General features: G+C 39.4%; 1 pseudogene; it reads left to right on the top strand.

Moving 5' to 3' along the window:
- Positions 1-612: 612 nt before the first annotated feature.
- LOC140516926 (serine/threonine-protein kinase tousled-like 2 pseudogene) lies at positions 613-7,851 on the top strand (annotated as a pseudogene).
- The last annotated feature ends 1,871 nt before the right edge of the window (positions 7,852-9,722 follow it).

The raw sequence follows: 9,722 nt of genomic DNA, 5'->3' as shown, positions 1-9,722 counted from the left end.
CCAAGCATACTACAAAATCCTTGGGCGTTAGGAGCGAAGGATTATCCTTATGGTAGGAGGCCATTTGTTGGCCCACCACCGCCCATGTGCCCGGATCTATTCCTGCGTGCTCTATCCAAGGGCTGACTATCCAGATCTTATTCACCCATTCTCGGCAGTCTCTGATGTGAATCCTGATGCCTTGTTCTTTACAGACTTTATAAATCTGACAGGCGAGAACGCCTTTATCCTCCGGATCAATGCGGGCTTTTATCTGCTTCTGTCCCATCCTTCCTAAAGTCCTCCGACTCTAGGGCTGCCTGATCTTCCCCTCCCACCAGCGGATTAGGGGGTAGCGGTCTGCTCGGCCCCACGTTCGGGAACCAGCTGTTAGGGGCGGAACCCTAACCACCGCATCAACTTACCCTGCCCTCGGACCTTCGTACGTCTCCGGCTCCCCCTTTGGGGGTCAGGGGGAGAAATTATCAGGCAGAACTCCGGAGGTGGATAAGAGCACCTTTATTGCATGATAGTCAGCCAAAAGTCCCCCCTTCCCCTTCCGTGTTGTCCCTTATATCCTCCGAACTCGTCCTCCTATTCGGGGTAAGCTCCTCCCTAGTTCCCTCCCAGGGGATGGAGCTCATCCTCGTTGAAGCCGCCCCAGTGCCACCGTGGCAAGGCCACGTCAGCAGGTCCAGACTTCCGGGTGTCTCCTCCCCACCCTTGGGGGGCCCAGGTCCAGAGCGCCCCTCACAGAGGTGGAATACTTAAATAACCCCATCTAGAAAAAGAAATTGAAGAAGTCATCAATGAATTTCCTAGTAAAAATCTCCAGGATCAGATGGATTTACAAGTAAATTCTATCAAATATTTAAAGATCAGTTACTTTCAATTCTATGTAGACCATTTGGGAAAACTGGGGAAGAAAGAGTCCTCGCAAATATATTTTTATGACACAAATATGGTCCTGATACCTAAACCAGGAAGATCCAAAACAGAGAAAGAAAATTATAGACCAATTTCTGTAACGAATACAGAAGCAAAAAATTTAAATAAGATTTTAGCAAAAAGAATATAGCAATTCATCATGAGAATAATACATAATGATCAGGTAAGACTTACATCAGGAATAGAGGGCTGGTTCAGTATTAGGAAAACTATTAACGTTATTGATAATATCAACAAAAAAATTGACAGAAAACACGATTATTTCAATAGACGCAGAAAAGACTTTTGACAAAATGTGACACACATTCCTATTAAAACCATTGGAGAGCATGGGAATAAATGAAACTTTCCATAAAATAATAAGCAGTATCTACCTAAAACTTTGGCCAGCATTATATGCAATGGGGATAAGATAGATACATTTCAAATAAAATCACAGGTGAAACAAGGATTCCATTATCACCACTATTATTCAACATGGTATTAGAAATGAGAGCTATAGCAATAAGAGAAGAAAAAGTAATTGAAGGAATTAGAATAGACAGAGAAGAAACTAAGTTATCACTCTTTGCAGATGATATGTTGATATACTTAGAGAATCCCAGAGAATAAAGTAAAAAAACAACTTGAAATAATAAACAAATTTGGCAAAGTTGCAGTTACAAAATAAATCCACAAAATTCATCTGCATTTCTGTATATTACTAACAAAGCCCAACAGCAAGAGATAGAAAGAAAATTCCCATTTAAAGTTACGTTAGACATTATAAAATATTTAAGAGTCTACCTGCCAAAATAAATCCAGGAAGTATATGAATATAATTACAAAACACTTTTTGCACAAATAAAGTCAGATCTAAGTAAGTGGAAACACATCAATGGCTTATGGGTAGGCCAAGTCAATATAATAAAATGACAATTCTACCTAAATTAACTTACTTGTTCAGTGACAGACCAATCAAACTATCAGATAATTATTTTCTAGATCTAGAAAAATAATATTGAAATTCATCTGGAAGAACAAATGATCTAGAATATTAAAGTATCTAACGAAAAGAAATGCTAGGGAAGGTGGCCTAGCTGTACCACATCTCACATTTATTATAAAGCAGGAATTATCAAAACCACTTGGTGCTGGCTAATAAAAAGTGGAGCAGACCAGTGGAATAGTTTAGGTACTCAAGACACATTAATCAATGAATTATACTGTTTGATAAACCCAAGGACCTTAGCTTCTGAGATAAGAACTCAGTGTTCAATTAAAACTACTGGGAAAACTGGATAACAGTGTGGTGGAAACTGGGTATAGACCAATGCCTGACATCATACACAAGAATAAAGGCCAAATGGATACATGATCTAGGAATGAAGATTTATACTATAAACAAAATAGTGAAACAAGTAAGAGTGTATTTGTGAGATTTATGAAGAATAAAGAAATTGATGACAAAATAGGAGACAGAGAACAATATGAATTATAAAATGGATAATTTTGATTGCATTAAATTGAAAAGTTGTTGCAATGCAAACCCAGTGCAAGCAGGACTAGAGGAAAGCAGAAAAATGGAAAAGAATTTTTGCAACTAGTGTCTATGATAAAGGTCTTATTTCTAAAATATATAGAGAACTGAGTTAAATGTTAAAGAATACAACTCATTCCTCAACTGATAAAAGGTCAAAGGATATGAACAGGCACTCTTCAGAGGAAGAAATTAAAGCTATCTATATTCATTTGAAAGAATGCTCTAAATCATAATTAATTAGAGAGAAGCAAATCAAAACAAGTCTGAGATACCACATCACACCTATCATATTGGTTAACATGACAAAACAGGAAGATGATAAATGTTGGAGAAGATATAGGAAAGTTGGAACACTAATCCATTGTTGGTGGAGCTGTGAGCTTATCCAACCATTTTGGAGAGCATTTTGGAACTATGCTCAAAGGGTTACAAAAATGTGCATATTCTTTGACCCAGCAATACTCCTTCCTGGACTGTATCGCCAAGAGATCATAAAAATGGCAAACGGTCCCACATGTACAAAAGTATGTGTAGCAGCTCTCTTTGTGGTTACTAAAAACTGGAAATCAAGGGGATGCCCATGAATTGAGGAATGAATGAATAAATTGTGGTATATGAATATAATGGAATACTATTGTGGTATGAGAAATGATGAACAGGAAGACTTCAGAGAAGCATGGAAAAGCTTATATGAACTAATGCTGAGTGAAAGGAGCAGAACCAGGATTGTGCTTATTCTTCATTGCTGAAGAAGACCATGCCAGGAGAGAAATAATGACATGACATGCACTTGACTTTGTTGTGAGTGAGGGAAGGCTGTGCAGGTCCCCAGACTCACTTCTCCTCCAGAACCATCTGAACCTAGTGACTGGATATTCGTCAGGATGACTGGAGATGACCTAGGATGCAGTGGGAAGTCTTGGGCCCTTTAAGCCAAGGTCTTTGCTGGTACTCACTTAGGTGAGGCAATGCCCTTTCATTGAATAGACCTGTTTAAGAAGTAGCCAGGGTATGGCCCCTTTAATCAGGTCAAGAAAAGCAAGACATCAGGTTGGGTGGGAAGCAGAAATTTGACATGAAAATCTTTCTTACACTACAGGAAAGTAAGGGAAACGGGGATAAGTGGTGGGTGGGGTGATGATAGAAGGGAGGGCAAATGAGAGGAGGGATATATGTGGGGGGATGATAAAAGGCAGGGCAAAGGGAAGGAGAGAGTAATTAGAAGTAAACACTTTTGGGGAGGGACAAGGTCAAAAGAGAGAATAGAGTAAATGGGGGACAGGATACATGGAGGGAAATGTAGTTAACCTTACACAGCAGGAATATTTTGGAAGTCTTTTGCAAAACTACACATATATAGCCTGTATTGAATTGCTTTCCTTCTCAGTGTGGATGAGTGGGGAGGGAGGAAGGAAGGGAAGTTAGAACTCAAAATTTTAGGAAGGAAAGTTGAGAATTGTTTTTGCATATAACTGGGAAATAAGAAATACAGTTAATGGGGTAGGGAAATGTATTTTGCCCTACCAGAAAAGAGAGATGATGGGGATAAGGTACTGGCTAAGAAACAGAAGAGTAGATAAGTGTAATATGCTCCGTACTCAAGACACAGTAGGCAATGAATATAGTAATCTACTGTTTGATAAACCCACAGACCCCAGCTTCTGGGATAAGAACTCACTGCTCGACAAAAATTTCTGGGAAAAGTGGATAACACTGTGGCAATAACTAGGCATAGACCAATGCCTGATACCGTACACAAGCATAAAGTCTAAATGGGTACACGACCTAGGTATAAAGATTCATACTATGGACAAGCTGGAGGAGCAAGGAATAGTGTATTTGTCAGATTTGTGGAGAAGGGAAGAATTTTTGACTAAAGAAGAGGTAGAAAGCGTTATGAAGTGCAAGGCAGGTAATTTTCATTGCATTCAACTGAGAAGTTTTTACACAACCAAACCCAATGCAACCAAAATTCGGAGGGATGTAGTATAATGTGAAGAAATTTTTACAACTAATCTCGGGGATAAAGGCCTCATTGCTACAATACAAGTCATTCCCCAATTGATAAACAGTTAAAGGATATGAATAGGCAATTTTCAGAAGAAGAAATTAAAGATATCTATAGTCATATTAAAAAATGCCCTAAATCACTTTTGATTACAGAGATGCAAATCAAAACAACTCTGAGGTACCGCATCACACCTATCAGATTGGCAAACATGACACAACAGGTAGACGACAAATGTTGGAGAAGTTGTGGGAGAGTTGGAACACTAATTCATTGTTGGTGGAGCTGTGAGCTCCTTCAACCATTCTGGAGAGCAGTTTGGAACTATGCCCAAAGGGCTACAAAAATGTACATACCCTTTGGCCTAGCAATATCACTACTCGGCCTGTACCCCCAAGAGATCATAACAATGGGAAAGGGTCCCACATGTACAAAAATATTTATAGCAGCACTCTTTGTAGTTGCCAAAAACTGGAAATCAAAGGGATGCCCATCAACTGGGGAATGGCTGAATAAATTATGGTATATGAATGTAATGGAGTACTATTGCAGTATAAGAAATGAAGAACAAGAAGACTTCAGGGAGGCCTGGAAAGACTTTTATGATCTGATGCTGAGTGAAATGAGCAGAACCAGGAGAGCTTTGTGCATAGCAAGGACAAAAGTGTGGGAGAGTTTTTTGTCGGGTAGATTTGGAACTTCATAGCAATGTAAGGAGTTACAAAAAAATTTGCGATGGTCTTCTAACTCAAAATGCCTTCCACATCCAGAGAAATAACTGTGGAAGTCAATCGCAAATTGTAGCAGAGCAGGGGAAAAAAATCTAAGTTATATGGTAGTGACTGCAGAACATTAAAATAAATAAATAAAAAAGAGCCTAGACATCATCTTCAGTGAAATTATCAAAGAAAATTTCCCTTGTATTCTAGAATCACAGGGAAAAAAAATATTGAAAGAATCCATCGACCACCTCCAGAAAGAGATCCAAAAAGATCAATTCCTAGGAATATTGTAGCCAATTTCCAGTATTCCCAGATCAGGGAGAAAATATTGCTGGCAGCTTGAAAAAAACAGTTCGAGTACCGTGGAAATACAATCAGGATAACACAAGATCTAGCAGTTTCTATGTTGAGGGATCAAACGGTTTGGAATATGTTATTTCTGAAATCAAAAGAACTAGGATTAAAACGAAGAATCACCTACCCAGAAAAACTGAGTGTCGTACTTCAGGGAACAAATGGTCATTTAATGAAATAGAGGACGTTCAAGCACCCTTGATGAAAAGATAAGAGCTGAAAACAAAATTAGATTTTCAAACTCAAGGATCTAGAGAAGCATGAAAGGGTAAATAGGAAAGAGAAATCCGAAGGGGCTTACTAAAGTTGAACTGTTTACATTCCTACATGGACAGACAATATTTGTAACTCTTGAAACTATCCTCAGTATCTGGGTAGTTAGAGGGATTATACAACCCCCCGCCCGTGTCTATGTGTGTATGTGTGTGTGTGTGTGTGTGTGTGTGTGTGTGTGTGTGTGTGTGTGTGTGTGTGGAGAGAGAGAGAGACAGAGACAGAGAGAGAGACAGAGACAGAGAGACAGAGAGCACAGGGTGAATTGAATAGTAAGCGACAATATGAAAAAAATAAAATTAAGGAGTGAGAGAAGAATATTTTGGGAGGAGAAAGGAAGAAATATAATGGGTCAAACTATTTCTCATAGAAGAGGCAGGGAAAAGCTTTTCCAGTGGAGTGGAAAAGGGGGAAGGTGAGCGGGAAAAAGTGAAGCTTACTCTTATCACATTTGGCTCAAGGAAGGAATAACATGCACACTCGATTTGGTATGAAAATTTATCTTACACTTCTGGAAAGCAGGGCAAAAGGGGATAAGTACGGGGTGTGGATGATGGAAGGCAAGGCAAATGGGAGAAGGGAGCAATTAGAAGTAAACACTCTTGGGGACGGACAAGGTCAAAACACTGAATAGAAGAAATGAGGGGCAGGATAGGATGGATGGAAATATAGTTAGTCTTACACAACATGACTATTATGGAAGTCATTTGCAAAACTACACATATATAGCCTATATTGAATCGCCTGCCTTCTCAGTGGGGATGGGTGGGGAAGAAGGAAAGAAGAGCAGTTGGAATTTAAAGTTTTAGGAACAAAGGTTGTGAATTTTTTTTGCATACAACTGAGAAATAAGAAATACAAGTGATGGGGTATAAAAATTTATCTTGCTCTACAGGACAAGAAAGAAGACGAGAATAAAGAAGGGAAGGGTGTTAGAAGGGAGGGCACGTTGGTAAAATGGGCAATCAGAATGCTAGGCATTTCGGGGCGGGGGAGGGGAGAGATGGGGAGAAAATTTGGAACTCACACTTTTGTGGAAATGAATGTTGAAAACGTAAAATAAATAAATAAACTCATTAATTAAAAAAAAAGCAGTAAGAGGCCTAAATGCCCACTAAATAAAATAATTCCTAAAAATTAGAATGAAACAAATGGATGCTAATGACTTAATGAAAAATAAAGAATTTATAAAATAAAAGCAAAAGAATGAAAATATAGAAGATAATGTGAAATATCTCATTGGATAAACATCTGATCTGAAAAATAGATCCAGGAGAGATGATTGTAAAATTATTGGTCTACGAAATCCATCATGTAAAATGAGACTAGCGCAAGTTAATGCCAGAAAAAGAGGCCGGATCCACTGTTATGCAGATTGTGAATGCTTTAAATTACTTCAATGAAATCAAACTTCCCATCATTCAGTACAATTTCAAACCAGGTAATATTCTTCTAGTAAATGGTACAGTATGTGAAGAAATAAAAATCACATATTTCTGTCTTTCTACAGTTATGGATGATGATACTTACAACTCAGTTGGTGACGTAGAGCTAACGTCAAGGTTGCTGGTACTTACTGCTATTTGCCATCAGAGTGCTTTGTGGTTGGGAAAGAACCATCAAGGATCTCCAAAAATGTTGATGTCTGATCAGTTGGGGTGATCTTGTACTACTGTCTTTAAGGAAGGAATCCTTTTGGTCATAAACTATCACAGAAAGACACTCTGCAAGAGAATACTATCTTTAAAGCTACTGAGGTTCAGTTCCCTCCAAAGCCAGTTGTAACACCTGAATTAAAGGCATTTATCTGGCGCTGCCTGGCTTGTTTAAAAAAGGATCGCATTGAAGTCCAGCAGCTGGCTTGTAACCCCTATTTACTTCCTCACATCCCAAAATTAGCTTCCACAAGCATCTCAGCTGCAGCCGCAGTTGCATCCACTTCTGGGGCATCCAGTAACAGCTCTTCAAACCGAGATAGACTCCTAGAGCAAAGACTGTGCAACACAAATGAACAAATGCCATTCAGCAGTGAATTCGGCGAATAACGAATCTGAATGGATTTCATGAAACCTGTACCAGGTGCTTTTTTTCTTGCTTTTTTCCCTTCCTTGCAGCATGACAGCATCAATTCTCATTGAGAAGAAACCTTGGGTAGTGCCAGCCAAGCCCTGCTGGAATAAACCCTGAGGTTCCCACGGCACTGGCTGCTTTGAGTGAGGGGGAGAAAACAAAAACTAACTGGATCCATGTACTGTGACTCAGTACATGCAGACTCAGGGGATCCCTGATGCAGCACTTCTGATGAAGAATGTGGACTTTTAAAATACAGACTGGGCTAGTCCAGTGTCTATATTTAAACTTGTTCTTTTCCTTTAATAAAATTTAGCTAACATCTCCTGAAGAGTTCACAGCAGAAAGGCTCAGTTGGGGATGATGTTTGAGTTCAAAGGAAAAAAAAAGTTGCTATGACTTATTGATGGCACTAGGGTTAGTGTTCTCTCCCTCCCCCCGTACCCCAAATAATTTCAGTTTTTAAAGACCTACAGCTTCCCTAGTCGCTTTTTTATTTTTGAGAATAAAAAACATTTGGTCACAAAGTGAAACCTGTATTAGCAGGTACGTGAAAATGTCCATTCCAATCAAATGCAGCTTTCTCCTCTTCCATCTGGCCTCCTGTTAACAATTGTTTCCCTCATCTCAGTAGGGACACAGTTGGATGGGAGAATGGAGATGTGTGGCTTTTTGCCATTAGACAGGGAATAAGATTAGAAGACTGCAACTAGAAGTTTCTCTAGGGTTTCAGCTATTTCTTCACAATTTAAACACTTAAATGTTGTCCCTTTTAATTTATTTGAAGTACCATTTTTTAAAAATAAAATTTGTCTGCCCACACAATCCTCTTGGCTTCTCTGAATATAGTAACTGTTGAAACTGTTAAAAGAAAAAAAAAGACAGAAAATAGTTTGGGAAGCCAAATGTAGCAACAGGGATCAGTATCTTCCTTCACATGAGCTTTGTGCTCACTAACAATTTCATGTTTCTGGTTAATTATGTGAAAATTTAAACAGTATGTAAGCTTTCCTCTGCTAGACCATTTGGCACAAAACTCCCTTGTTCCTTTTCCATTTTTGTCCCCTTCAAATTGGTGTGCATGGCGATGCAGCACACTGCGGATGTAGTTAACTTGTTTAGACTAATCAGATGGAATTTTGAGAGATCTCAAAGAGAATTAAATATGACAAATCTTAACATTCTTTTGGATCTGGCTTTTTAGTCGTATTGTCACTGAGGTGTGTGTTCAACTGGAGAGGAAACTGAAATGGGAGCTGCATTGCCCTTCTCTGCTCTCCAGACACCAGAGTGCTGAACTCAAAGAGGGGTAAGGAGGCCAGAACCGAAACATGCGCCAACCAGCTTGGAATGTTACTACCATGTGCCAGGAGGGCTCAGCCAAAATGTTTAACGATGCAGCATTCAGGAGGGGGAGGGTCCGGAGGTCAGAAGGGTGGGAAGAGAATATAAGTACACTCAGATAGCTCATCACATCTATGTTTCTTTTATATAGGGGTTGGGCAAGGGGAGAAATGGGGAGATGCCACTGCTAACAGGTTCTCTAAACTATAGGGTCCATTTTGTTTCCCTCACCACCATAGGGTCATCATAGTCAGTTCTGGAGATAGACTGTTTTGTGAAGCAAGTGGGACTTTTAATAGGAGTCATTCTTAGAGGCTTCATTAGTGCCTGTCCCTACAGCTTTCCTTTTTTTCTAGCCTCGGTTTTTCAGCAGGTACCTAATAAACAGAAAAGGCTGTGAGGGAAGGAGACCCGCAAGAGGTCTGAAAGACTGACAGTAAGCACCCTGCTAAAAACCAATGGTAGCTACTTGTGCACTGACAAGAAAGACACTTCGATCTTT

Source organism: Notamacropus eugenii, assembly GCF_028372415.1.
Source record: "Notamacropus eugenii isolate mMacEug1 chromosome 2 unlocalized genomic scaffold, mMacEug1.pri_v2 SUPER_2_unloc_1, whole genome shotgun sequence".
Lineage (NCBI taxonomy): Eukaryota > Metazoa > Chordata > Mammalia > Diprotodontia > Macropodidae > Notamacropus > Notamacropus eugenii.
Note: the sequence above shows the minus strand (reverse complement) of the source record. Positions and strands in the feature narration are given on the sequence as shown.